We start from the raw sequence: 13,794 nt of genomic DNA, 5'->3' as shown, positions 1-13,794 counted from the left end.
GATGGCACCAGTCAGCGAGCACCACTTCAGCCGATTGTCACCAAGCAGCCCCTGGAGATTGTGGCTCTGGACCATGTCACGTTGACTCCCAGCAGGAGTGGGTATACGTATGCGCTCACGATGGTCGACCATTATTCATGGTTCTTGGTGGTGGTACCCGTAAAAGATGTAACTGCCAGCACTGCGGCAAAGGCGTTTCAGGCACACTTCTGTAGGCCACATGGGTACCCCGATCGAGTCCTCACGGATCAAGGCCCTGCATTCAAGGCTGAAATCTTCCAGGAGTTCTGCAGTCTGTATCGGTGCAAAAAGACACGTACCACACCCTATCATGTGCAGACGGATGGGATGTGTGAGAAGATAAACCACCTGGTGATCAACCTGTTGAAAACCCTTCCTCTTGAGGAGCGGAACCAGTGGCCTGAAAAACTACCAGACCTGGTGGACTTCTATAACAACATTCCAGTGGGATCCACTAAGTGTACCCCAGCTTACCTGATGAGAGCTCGGCCTCGAAGACTTCCAGTGGAGTTGGAGATGGAGGTTGAATTGCCTGAAACCTGTGCGTCGGGAGAGAATTGTGACTCACATCGCCAAATCCAATACAAGCAGATTCAGAAGTGCGTTGAAGAGAGCTTGACTCAAACCCGGGAACAGCAAGAAAGAAACTTTAACAAGCAAGCAAAAGCAAACCCCTTTGCCCCCGGCAATTTGTTTTAAGAAGGAAGAGAAAGCTGCACAAGTTAGATGATCAGTGGGAAAGGGAGCCATATGTGGTACAGCCATCCAACTTTGATAACCAAAAGACATGCCTGATTAGCAAGGATCAAGGAAGGACCACGGCCACTGTATCCCGAGATCATCTGAAGAAGTGCCCAGAACCCTTAAGAGTGGCAGATGAACCTCAGCCCCAACCTCAAGTGGTGGAAGGAAAGAAGAGAATGATCCGCACCATTCTAGGTGATTTTCCGGAAGATTGGCCTTTGCAGAATGGAGCAGTAATAGTCCCTGTGTTGACATTCCCACAACCCGTGGAACAACCAGAACAGGAAAGGCTTACTGACACTGCACCCTCTCCAGCACCTAGAGTAGCGCCTGTACCCTTGCTGCGCACACGTAGGGTCCTACCAGCTACACCTAGCACTGAAGGCAAGGAACCTGTAGGGAGTGTTGCTATGCCACCAGAGGGGGATGAGGGTCCAGAGTTAAGGAGGTCGACCCGTGCAAACTTTGGTCAGCCTCCACGGAGATATAGAGAAGAGTGTTAAAAAAAATACCAGTAGTTTAACAATGCGATAGAACTGTTAGGTATCGGTGCTTTCGTTTGTTGTTTTTCACAGTTTATTGTTTTCTATATAGAAAATGTTAGTAAATAAGTGCCAAATCAACCAGTTCTAATGAAAATAGGGAAAATTACCTAATTTGCAACAAGATTCTTTAAAATGTGTACGCCCGGTACATGGACTTCGTTGAGTTTATATATATAGTAAAAATGGACCATGGTCACAGGACTGGCATGACTAACACAAACTTGTGTTTTGTATATAGTTGCACCTCCTGTGCCCACCAGAGTCGTCTAACACAATGCCCGGGACCTAAACCTGGTCATGGACCCACCATAGGTTTCCAGGGGGTCAGGTTGTTTGGGTGGCGGGTTAACGGGATCCGGGACATTGGGACTGGACTGTCATGGGAAGAGGCTGCAACAGACCAGGTTGAGTCTCCGCTACCACTGAAACCGGTAGAGTCCCACCGTTGGGAAGATGAACTCTTAAAACTGTTAAGTAACGTTTATGTGACAAGCCTCCCTAATGAGGGATGTATGTGTAAATAAAAATGTTAACTTTTTCCTTACCTTTTTTCTACAGTTGAAAAAAAAATAATAAACCTCTGATGTCCTGTAGCTCAGGGATGAGCTACGTTTAACCAAGGGGGAATGTGACACCCTGGCCTATCAGGTCGTCATAGGGTATTGTGCAATCTGCCCTTCAGTGCAAGATCCACCTCCTCCTTGGTTAAGGGTCCCTAACCATTAGTGTTGCCAAGAACAAGCTAATCAAAATCCTAGGAACACTCTGCACCACACCCACCAGACACACCAGTGGACAGCCTGAGTGGAATAGGGTCGCCCACTTGGGGGGGTTGGTTAAGGGGAGGTCAGGAGTGTCAGGAGACAGTCAGTTGAGCAGTGTCTCTCAAAAGGAGAGGTCACGGGGCGGTGAAGTGTTGGGGGAGAAAGTGAGAGGAGGTCAGGATCTGGGCTCCTTGAAACTACTAGGTGGCAGACGTTTGTCTGGGCCTGGTAGGAGCTGGACCCCGGTCGCAGGGGGATCGTGACAAGGGGCACGGACTGTCGAGGAGGACAGCCGGTGGCCTTGTGCCATCACCGGGCAGGGGCTAGGGCTTGACGGGGTACGTCGCCCCTTTGGCAGGGAGTAGCTTCAGGCATCCTGACAATTTATCCGACGAGGATGGAGCCTTCAAGATCTATTCTCCACCCGCTCCAAAATCTGGGTACTAGCGCAACGAGGGGGATAGGACTTTCCACACATACGGTCCAGAAAATCCCAAGCATGAACCCTGAGAGCAAGCTCACCCAGTTAGCTATACTGGGGAGCGGGACCCGATTAGTTTCACACTAAAGGGAGCAACTAGAAAACAAGGTGCCAAGGCAAAGGTCACAGACTAACAGGCAACACCAACGGGCACAGGATCCAGGCATGCTCCCTTCAAGCGGCAGCAGTGTCCAGAACGTTGGTTTACTACAGTTGTCGGTGTCAGCATTATTGGACTGAGTGAGTACGCAAGTGACCTTTACCATCCCAACGGCACCTCCCCGTCAGCATCACCGAGTCCCGGGGAATCCCCCCTACCCGTGGAGGGGTTAAACACCTAGCTGCCCACACCACCGCCACCGGGTACTCCCAGCCGCAGCAGTGGTACTCCACCTTACCACGCACCACGGGTGGCGTCACAAACTTTCCACACTATCCCCTGTACATAACCCCCCTTCGTTTGAGGAGCCGCACGACCCCTGGGTCCGGAGCCCTCTCGAGCCACCGTGGATCCAGATCCGAGCAGCCCGGCTTTTGACACGGGGGCGGCACACCTGCACAACGCCATAGTTAGTATACCAGTCTGTCTACCTAGTTGTCTGGTCCTGAGCTCCTGTCCCATTATCCTTGTACCTACCTTCCCATACCCATCTGTCCCTGCCGTGCTCACCATACCAGTCCGTACCTGCCTGTCTTTCTGCCTCAGTCATCCCACCTGTAACCGTGTCTGTATCTGAGTCCGTCCCCAGTTCTAGGAGTCAGCTGCCACAGTCCCAGTCACTTACCTGGGAGTGGTACCTGGTGTCTGCCTCTTGGTGGGTGTTCAGTCAAACCCCTTCTACTAAAGGTTAAGCCCGGGTCCCCCCTATGGTCCAGTGGGTTCACTAATGATGCTCACTGCCCCTACACTGGCCTTGAGCGATCCAGTTTGCGCAGGCCATGGACTTTGCTGACTCTGCCACCCGTTTTCTGCTAGCACTGAGACACTTTAAAGGTGCCAGTCACCTCTGCAGTGGATCTCGTCTTCAGACTCTTGATAATCAAGGCTTTGGTCGCAGGGTGGATTTTTGGCATGTTGTCAGAGGTCAAGTTGCATTTCAAGTGAAGGTCTGGGGTGCTGGGTTTCTTTTTACACACACCCACTAATTAACCGATTATTTAGTGAGCACAGGCGAGGATGTAAACTAGGATTGTGTGCCTGATATGACAAGACGACAAAACTTTTGTCTTGCCAAAATCTGACCTTTCTGTGTTCATTAAATAATCAATATTTCAGCTTTGCAGCAATTTTATTTTCATAACCTAAACCAAATTTGGTAGGGTTTCAGCTTTCAAAAGAGTAATTTCTAAAACCAATGGATGAATTTAAAGTCAGGTTATAAGCTTTTATTTACCTAACATGGATAAGCGACAGAACTTCTGTCAGGGAGTGTAGGAGTGATCCATGGAGGTGAAGCATGATAGGGGATCTAGACATCTGGCTCCCTCCCTCCAGTGGCCGATGTTCCCTTTTCTAGTTGCTGCTTCTGCTCCTGAGCCCATGCAGATCGACCATGTCAGGATGTCGGATCAACGTCGAGACTACCATCGAGCCATGGGACTGTGGTTCTACTGCAGAAGTGCAGAACACTTAATTCATGTGTGTCTCGTGAGGCACAAATGACGTTTGATTCCTGAAGCTCCAGTGAGGCCTACCCTGGAAGTCAATGCAGTCTTCCTTTCAGGGTCCAGGAAGGAGTCCCTCCAGCAGCCGCCATCTAGTCCTCTCCTACACTTGCCATGTCTTCACCCAGAAGAGGGTCCTTCAGACCTGGAGAAGAGGGTGCGTAAATTGGGGGGGTACTGTAGCACCTGCAGGGATGCCGACTTGCCACCACCGGGTTGCCTCCTCCCCCGCAGCTCTGTGGCCGCACATATGCTCATCTGTCTCTCTCTTCTCCCGGGGCCTGTGCACGCCGCACAGGCTCCCAGGAATGCACTTAGGGCATGCTCGCACACACCGGTCCTCCTCTCAAAGGGCCGGTGTGCCATTTCTTGGAAATGCCTCAGCCTATCGCTTACTAAACCTATCCACCACCACTAAGTCCACCATTTTACCTGCAGACAAAGGTAGGTTAGTAATGAAATTTATGGATAAATGCATCAAAGGTCTACTGAGGATAGCCAATGGCAGGCGAGAACCAGGCAGCCAAGTATGCGTAACCTTGGAACCTGCACAAATATTGTAAGTGGACACATAATCAACCACGTCCTGATGCAACCCTAGCCACCAAAAGCGACGAGAAATGAGATCCAAAGTTGCTTTACTATTCGGATGACCTGCAAGTACAGTATTTTGTGATATTGTCCAATAATTTTACGGTGCAAATTACGTGGCACAAACAACCTTCTTGGAGGGCAAGAGACCTGGGCGCCCCTCTGAGCTACCAACATCTCCTCCTCTAGGTCTGGGCACAAGGCCGAGACGGCCTCCCCCTTCTGCAAAATGGAGTCAGGGTTCACATGACGACTACCACCAGGGATAAAGCATCTGCCTTGGCGTTTTTAAACCCTGAATGGTAAGTGACAGTAAAATTAAACCTAATGAAAAACAAAGACCATCTAGCCTGCCTAGGATTGAGACATTGCACACCTCTAACACAATGAAAACACACTTCTTTACTTTGGCATACAGTTTATCTCTTAAAATCTGTAGTACCTATTTTACATGTATCTGATGTGTCTCCTTATCAGGTGAATAGATCAAGATATCGTCCAAATAAACCACCACAAACCTGCCCACCAAATGGTAAAAAATATAATTCACAAAATGTTGGAAGATTCAATTTCCAAAAAAAAAAAAGTTTGGGCCAAGAAGAACCCTGCCGCCACGGGCAATGAGGAGGGTCTGATATGTCCCCTCTCCAGACTATCAGCAATGTATTCTTTCATGGCTGGTCTCTCTGGACCAGAAAGATTATACAATCTGGATTTGGGTAGTTTTGCTCCAGGAAGCAGAATAATGGGACAGGCAATCCTGACACTCCCTCTCTGAAAATACATCCTCAAAACTCGACAAAAATTATGATAAGGTCTCTGTAGTGACCGCAGAGAGAGAAGTGTTCAGGCAATTATCACGACAGTATTTTCCCCACGTCACAATTTCCCTGAATTGCAAATCCACCACAGGATTATGTTTCACCAACCAGGGTAGACCCAGTACAATAGGAGTGGGAGCCCTCCAAGATATAACAGGAAATTACTTCACAATGCAGGGGTCCTACACTCAGTCTTATATCATGTACAATCTGTGTCAGACATCCTTGAGCATGCAGTGCTGGGTCAATGTCATAGATGGAGATGGGGTTAGCTAACATACTGCAGGTAAGCCCAGCATCGGTCTGGCGTGCCGGGGTAGCGGGGAAATCCCCGGTAGGCCCCGACCTTGTCTTCAAACTAAGCTGTCCCCGGCAGCCTGCAGGGACCCCGCCGGGTGTATTAAATTAACCTGCATATATGTAATTACTCTTCAGGGGGCCTCTACATGTGATGATAGTACAGGAGGGGCCTCAGTATAAATACTGTATATGTAAAAAAAAAAAAAAAAAGCCTGATCTGCCTATAGAGCAGTGTTGTCAGAATTAGAGATGAGCGTTGTTCGAATCTAACCGTTCGCCAATTTCAAATTCCAGTTGTTTTTGGCAATGGTCGAGTCGTTCGACGAACTCGAACGATTTGCTTAATATTTGAGATTATGTTCAATAACGGTTTGATCACCAAAAGCGTAGCTGTAGCTTTGTACAGCTACGTGTGCAGGGAGCCAGCGCTGGCAGCCTGAGGTAAGCTGGTAACCAGGGTACATATCGGGTATCCAAGCAAAGCGCTTTGCTTAGTAACCCGATGTGTACCTTGGTTACCAAGCACAGCGTCGTTACACGGGTCGCTGATCGCTATGGTGATCTGCCTGATTGACAGCTCACCAGCGACCATGTAGCGACGCACCAACGATCCCTGCCAGGTCGGATCGCTGGTCGGATTGTTGGTGCGTCGCTATGTGTGACGCGACCGTAAGCGTTTATATGACTATAAACACAGCTATAAACACAAGGGGTGGGTAGTACAATCACATGTACAGGAAGAGGATTCCTTGTGTTGGTAAACACAGAAGAGTGGATCCTCCCGGTACCGCCACCCCTGCTTCCACCTCCCGTCCGGCGTCATATCCGGATGGGAGGTGGAAGCAGCTGCGAAATCAAAAGTAAGCAGTAGGAAAAAAAATGCCATACTCGCCTGTCTGCAGACTCCCGGGACACGTCCGCTCCCAGCTCCCCTCCCAGTACCACCACCCCTGCTTCGGCTATGTGCAGACTCCCTAGCTGAAGGACCTGGCGATGATCAGCTGATGCGGTCACCTGACGGAATCAGCTGACAGTATAAGTCTCGCAGTGAAGCCGGCTTTTTACCACCCGGCTGGCTTACTATCAGCTGCTGCCATCAGGAGACTTCATCAGCTGATTACCGCCGGGTCCTGTAGCGATCAGACGGGAGTCTGCATAGAAGTGTGTAGTTTCTTGGGGTTTTTTTCCACTGATTCATCAGCTGATTGTATAAACGGCTTTTATACAATCAGCTGATGTGTCATGTGATTCACATCCTTGAACCTGACACATCATCTGATTGCTTTGCATTCCAGCAAACCGATCAGATGATATTGGATCCGGATTGGAAGGCGCGGGACCTTTGACCCAGGATTACTGCGGGGGGGGGGGGGGGTCTTTATTTCAATAAAGATGGAGTCACTAATTGTGTTGTGTGTTATTTCTAATAAAAATATTTTTCTGTGTGTTGTGTTTTTTTTTATCTGTACTAGAAATTCATGGTGGCCATGTCTAATATTGGCGTGACACCATGAATTTCAGTCATAGGGCAAGTTGATAATATACAGCCAGCCCTAACCCCATTATTACCTAGTGAGCCACCCGTCATCAGGGCAGCTGGAAGAGTTGGATATAGTGCCAGAAGATGGCGCTTCTATGAAAGCACCATTTTCTGGGGCGGCTGCGGACTGCAATTCGCAGCGGGGGTGCCCAGAAAGCTTGGACACCCTGCGCTGAAGATTCCAATCCCCAGCTGCCTAGTTGTACCTGGCTGGACACAAAAATTAGGCGAAGCCCACATCATTTTTTTTTTAATTATTTCATGAAATTTGTGAAATAATTAAAAAAAAAAAAAAGGGCTTCCCTATATTTTTGGTTCCCAGCCGGGTACAAATAGGCAGGGGGTTGGGGGCAGCCTGTAGCTGCCTGCTGTACCTGGCTAGCATGCAAAAATATGGCGAAGCCCACGTCATTTTTTTGGGGGGGGGGCAAAAAACTCCTGCATACAGTCCTGGATGGAGTATGCTGAGCCTTGTAGTTCTGCAGCTGCTATCTGCTCTCCTGCATACACTAGTTAATGGAGCATGCTGAGCCTTGTAGTTCTGCTCTCCCTCCAGAATACAGTCCTGGATGCAGCATGCTAAGCCTTGTAGAGGAACCCCGGCACTCATATAGCCCCAATAAGGAAACCAGAGAGATGATGTATTCTTATTTTTTATTCAATATAGTTGGTGTAACAAAGTCTGTAACAGTTTTTTGACGTTTTGGCCTTTATCAAAATCGGACCATCTGGGTATAAATCATAAACAAATATCAATTTATAAGTATAGCAGTGCATATGATTCATTTCATTACATGATTACCGTATTTGATAACAATCACATCAATATAAATAATAATAATATTATTAATGATAAACAGATGTGTTGAAAATCACACTCTGCTATATAGATCGGACTGGTTACATATGACATAAGCATAATTAATGAAAGGTATATCAATAATTTCATTTGCCAAAAGAGATAATGATATGTCAGACAGAAAATGGTAAGGTGCTCACCAGATGGAATGACACAGAGACTATGTGAGTTAGTTCACAACAGATTATCATCACTCAAAAACCTGAAAAAATTAAAATAAAAATAGAAAGGTATGATCTTGGAATTAATTGCCAGAATGGTAGTAAGGAATAAAATAAAATAGAATAAAATAAAATAAAATAAAAAAGGTATCTCCAGTGGGGTTTGGTGATGTATGATATAGGCAGGTATGTGGTTTAACTCGCAGGTAGATCATATGACTATAAAATGCCACAGCCTAGATATGAAGGAAAAGGCAAAATACTAAGGTGATGAAAAAAGAGGGGGAGGGGAGTTGGGCGTTGTATGATATTTTATATGAAAATATATTAACTGCAAGTAGTTTAGAGGGGTATATGTGAATCCAAAAAGGTGCAATGTAATAATGTGAAATGGGATTCTGGTGCCCAAGATACCTACAGAAATATAATGTAACCCGAATCAGGGTATGAGTAACATATATGAAATGTAAGGTATTTAGAATTATGATAATGTGCTATATAAGCATAATAGTGACATAAATCACATACCTGGATAGTAACCTAAAAATCACTAGCATCACACTGCAGGAATAGAAGAGGGTTTTTTTTTCTGTTTAATAAATGGGAAACAGGACAAACCAATTCCTGCATATTAGGAGAAAAAAAGGGGGGGAGACCTATGTGAATATACATATATATATACACTGGGTAAACCATGTGTGATATACATATATGTGAATTATAGTCAAAGAGAGCATAATACTGGCAATATTGCTAAGTTAAACAGGTAAGACAGAACCATAAGCATACCTATTGGTGTAGGAGCATGTGATGGCTGGAAGAGGGAAGTAGCCTCATATAATGGAGAGGTCTAAATAGATAATGATACTATGTTAGAAAGGAGTAACTAAGAGTGTCATCCATCTGGAAGAGCAGCTTACCTCATGCCATAGTATCAGGGAAAAAACGTCCTGGCGTGCGCTGTGCTCTGTGTCTCCTGAACTATTTATGCTGCCGGCGTGGACAAGTAAACTCCTGTGACTTCCGGTTTGTGAGACGCGGAAGTACCGAGTGGAACGCATGGTAGTAATACTGCCGTGAGACATAGCTTGTAGGGCGTGATTCTGTGGCGCCCTTGACCTGGTCAGGCACCACTGAGTACTGCACACATGCTGGGTCAGTACTTCCAGGTAATCCTAAAGGCTGGAATAGGGTGTGTACGCACAGACACATAGCAACCAGGTCTCCCACACCTTGAGAAGGGACCCTTGGGCAGACCCAAGAGGGGGCTTGCCTCCACATCTCATCAAGGGGTGTAGTGGAGGGCCTGGGAGCTAAAGTTGTAGAGGCTGTCAGGAAAGAAGGGGAGTGAGCCAGTCTGGTAGCAGTGAGCGCCGGTTGCTAGGAGACGCAGGCGCGCGCACACTCTAGTCAGACCCTGCACGTGAAGTAGCTGTTAGCGGGGGAGAACGGTTACCGGTCAGTCAGAAAGACGCTGAGGGAGTCAGTCGGTCGAGTACAGGGACTCCTGGTGACTAGGCACGCACGGGGAACAGGTCCCTAGAGTAGACGTCCATTTATTGATCTGCTAAACCTGCCGGTGAGGGGAACTACAACTACCTCACCAACCATCTTGAGTCCGAGCCTCAGCAGCAACGAGGGGACGCATAAGGGGGATCGAGCCTGGAGCCATCTCCTTTGGTCCACGCTGCCATTCAGATCATCTCCATTCAGATCATTTGGGGTCTTCACGATTGGTGGTTAAGACTGGGCTCTTATTGGCTAGATTTCAAGCCGTACACAGAATATTCCAGTAATAATGGTCAATGGCAGAGACGAGGAAGAGACAGCTAAGTTACATCGCATCCAGCAAACACATCTTAATACAATGAGTGCCTGGCCTTCAGTGGCCAAACAATTACATGAGTCAACAAAAACTTCAATACTAAACTCCCAAGAGTCTTGTAGAACAATGAGGGCTTATCCTCCATCTATAAACAAACTATCTTCATGTCTGGCTGAATTTTAAGAACGTTAACCCATGCTAGGCACTGACAGGGTCCATGTCGTCACACCTGTTGCCAGAAATACCAAAGTGAAGACCCTGTGGCGTCCTTGAAGGTGGAATGATGTCCCTGGGGCAACTACCGCGGGTGGGCTCCAGAGTTCCGGCTGATAGGAGCGGTCATGTGACTAGTGACGTGATGAGGCAGGAGAAGACTCATAGTTGCATTCTAGCAGGCAGGAGGTGTAAGGCCTCTTTCACACGTCCATGTCTCCGGTACGTGTTTGGTCCGTTTCCTCACGTACCGGAGACATGGGCACATGTAGACTCATTAAAATCAATGGCTCTGCGCTCACGTGCATATTCTGCCATGGACCGTGTGTACGTGTGTAGCATATGTGTGACCGTGTGCTCCACACGTAGACATGTCCGTTTTCTCCGGCATCACGGGTGTCACACGGCCCGCATACGGACCACACGGAGGTGTTCCGTATGACACGCACTGGAGAAAACACACGTGTCTGAGAAAAAAAACAACAAATCTTTACTCATCTTCTCCAGCACTGCAGTCTCTGCTGTTACTGTCACTTGCTTCCGACCGCTGCTCATTATGCTCATTGCATATTCACTTCACTGCGACCGGAAGCAGCAGCAGCGGGGAGTCGGCAGGACCAGAGACCGAAGATCAGCACCACGGACAGCAACCCCAGGGACAGGTGAGCAGAAAGATCCCAGTCTCCGTGTGTTATCACGGATAACACACAGAAAACACACGTGTGCCATAAACACGGTTCACGGAGGGCAATACGCACCTTTGACACGTCCGTGAAAAACGTGCGTGATTTTCACGGGCGTGTGAAAGAGGCCTATTGTGGTGAATACTGTCACAGTAGTCCATCTGAGCATGCGTGAGAAGTGAATGGAGACAGATTAAAAGGGAAAGAAGTGTATCTGGCAGCCTTTGATAACACCTTGTTTCATAATCCGATAGTTGTAGTTATCAGTGACAGGTGACAATCATAAGTGTGATTATTAATAATTCTGCAAGAAAAGAGGAATAGATTAGAAAGTACACTGTTAAATCCTTATGATGATTATAATTATATCACATTATGAGTAATTGGCATTGACAGGGATAGAAAATACACGAAAAATATTTATGATGATTATGATTCATAGTACATTATGAACAGATAATGTTATCAGGGGAAAGATTCAAAGGAAAAGAAGAAAAGAAGAAACGAAAAGGGAGAGTAAAGAGGGAAATAAGAAAGTTATAATATGGGACCCATATAATCAAATCTGTTTATGTCACAGGAGAAGGGGACGTATCAATAATCTTGTATATATTACATTAAATGTAATTGTTAAGAATTCAGGAGCTATCACAAAGGAAATCATGAAAGGGGAACCAAGTTTATGAGCCGGTTTCGTATCTACGGTTGAAGCCATGAGGTTCCAAAGTACCCAAAATATGAATCCATCTAGTTCCTTTATCACGGGGGCGTTTAATTCTGTCACCACCACTTCGATGAACATCAACGTGATCTATTACCTGATACCTGTGAGAATTGTGAGATTTTTATGCCCGACTAGTGTGAAATGATGTGGGATTGGCAAAAGTGTATGTCCACACCGGATGTCGGATTTATTTTTATTAATGCAGTCTCGGATATGCTGGATAGTCCCTCCAACATACCCGAGACCGCACGGGCATTTAATGTAATAAATGACGAAAGAACTGTTACACTTGTAGAAGCCCCTGATGTGAAAGATTTTACCTGTCCTGGAATGTGTAAATGTCCCTCCCTTATTTACGTTGGAACATTGGACACATCCCAAACATGGGAATGTGCCTTATTGAGGAGTACCCAAAAACCTTTTCTTGGAATGACCAAAGCTGATCCGATGTCAGCCCGGACAAGTTTGTTACGGAGATTGGGGGATCGTCTATAACAAAACAGAGGAAAGTTGTGAAATTCACTTATGTGTGGATAGGCTGAACGGAGGATTGGCCAATACCGTAAAATGATGTGCTTCAACACATCTGTTTATCATTAATAACATTATTATTATTATTATTTATCAATTTTCATTTATTGTTTATATTGGTGTGATTGTTATCAAATAATCATGTGATGAAATGAATCATATGTACTGCTATACTTATAAATTGATATTTGTTTATGATTTATACCCAGATGGTCCGATTTTGATAAAGGCCAGGGGCCGAAACATCAAAAATATGTTTACGGGGGGGGCGTGGCTTGCTGATGGCCGAGTGAGCTGCACTTGCTGGGAGCTCTGTCCTGAACTTCCCCCATTAGCCTCTATTAGAGCACATTAACATCTCCCTGCTTATGGGCAGATCCAGGAAAGTCACCGGACACCTAGGTGAGATAAAGGAGACAGTGAGCAGCATGGATCGTTTCCTCAGCCAGAGTACCTCAGCAGCCGTCAGGAACACTAGATCAATGATGGCGTCTGCCTCCCTCATGGAAAACTCACAGCCCTGGGAAAGTCAAACACAGACACAGCAGGACCCGGGGAAATCACAGCAGGACTTCTCCAGCGAGGAGGACAATGAGGGAGATCTGCCTAATCTACATGAGATAAGTAAATCTATCAAGGCTTTGCCTACAAAAAAAGATTTGGACAGATTTGCTAGCAGGCTTGAGAATACTAAGGCTATGTGCCCACGCTAGAATGTCCCTGCGGATTTTTTTGCCTGAAAATCCGCGACTTTCGCGGCAAATCCGCACCCGCGGATTTGCCGCGGATTTACCGCGGATTTGCCGCGGATTTTGATGCGGATTTTTTTTTTTTTTTTTCCCATTCAAAGCCAAAAATCCGCACCAAATCTGCACCAAACAATTGACATGCTGCAGATTTTTCCGCATCAAAATCCGCGGCAAATCCGCCGCGGAAAAATCCGCAGCATGGGCACAGCATTTCCAAAATGCCATTGAAATGGCTTGGAAGTGCTGCTGCTGCAGATTTTCGGCAAATCCGCGGTAAATCCGCGGCAAAATCCGCGGTAAATCCGCGGTAAATCCTGTAGCGTGGGCACATAGCCTTATAAGAAAGAGCTGCAGGCACTGAAATCTGAATTCACATACAGGGTAGAGGAGGTGGAGAAGTCCCAGGAAGCCATCACTGCTGAGTTGTCCCTACAAAGGAAAATATTACTTAGCCACTCAGCAAAGATTGATGAGCTCACTTCAGGGCAAGAGGACTTAGAGAACCGCAATCGGCGAAATAATGTCCGTATCCGTGGCATCCCTGAAAGTATTGGCACGCCTGAACTGGAGGCCATGG

Source organism: Anomaloglossus baeobatrachus, chromosome 1 (assembly GCF_048569485.1).
Source record: "Anomaloglossus baeobatrachus isolate aAnoBae1 chromosome 1, aAnoBae1.hap1, whole genome shotgun sequence".
NCBI classification, from domain to species: Eukaryota; Metazoa; Chordata; class Amphibia; order Anura; family Aromobatidae; genus Anomaloglossus; species Anomaloglossus baeobatrachus.
This window is presented reverse-complemented; position numbering follows the sequence as displayed.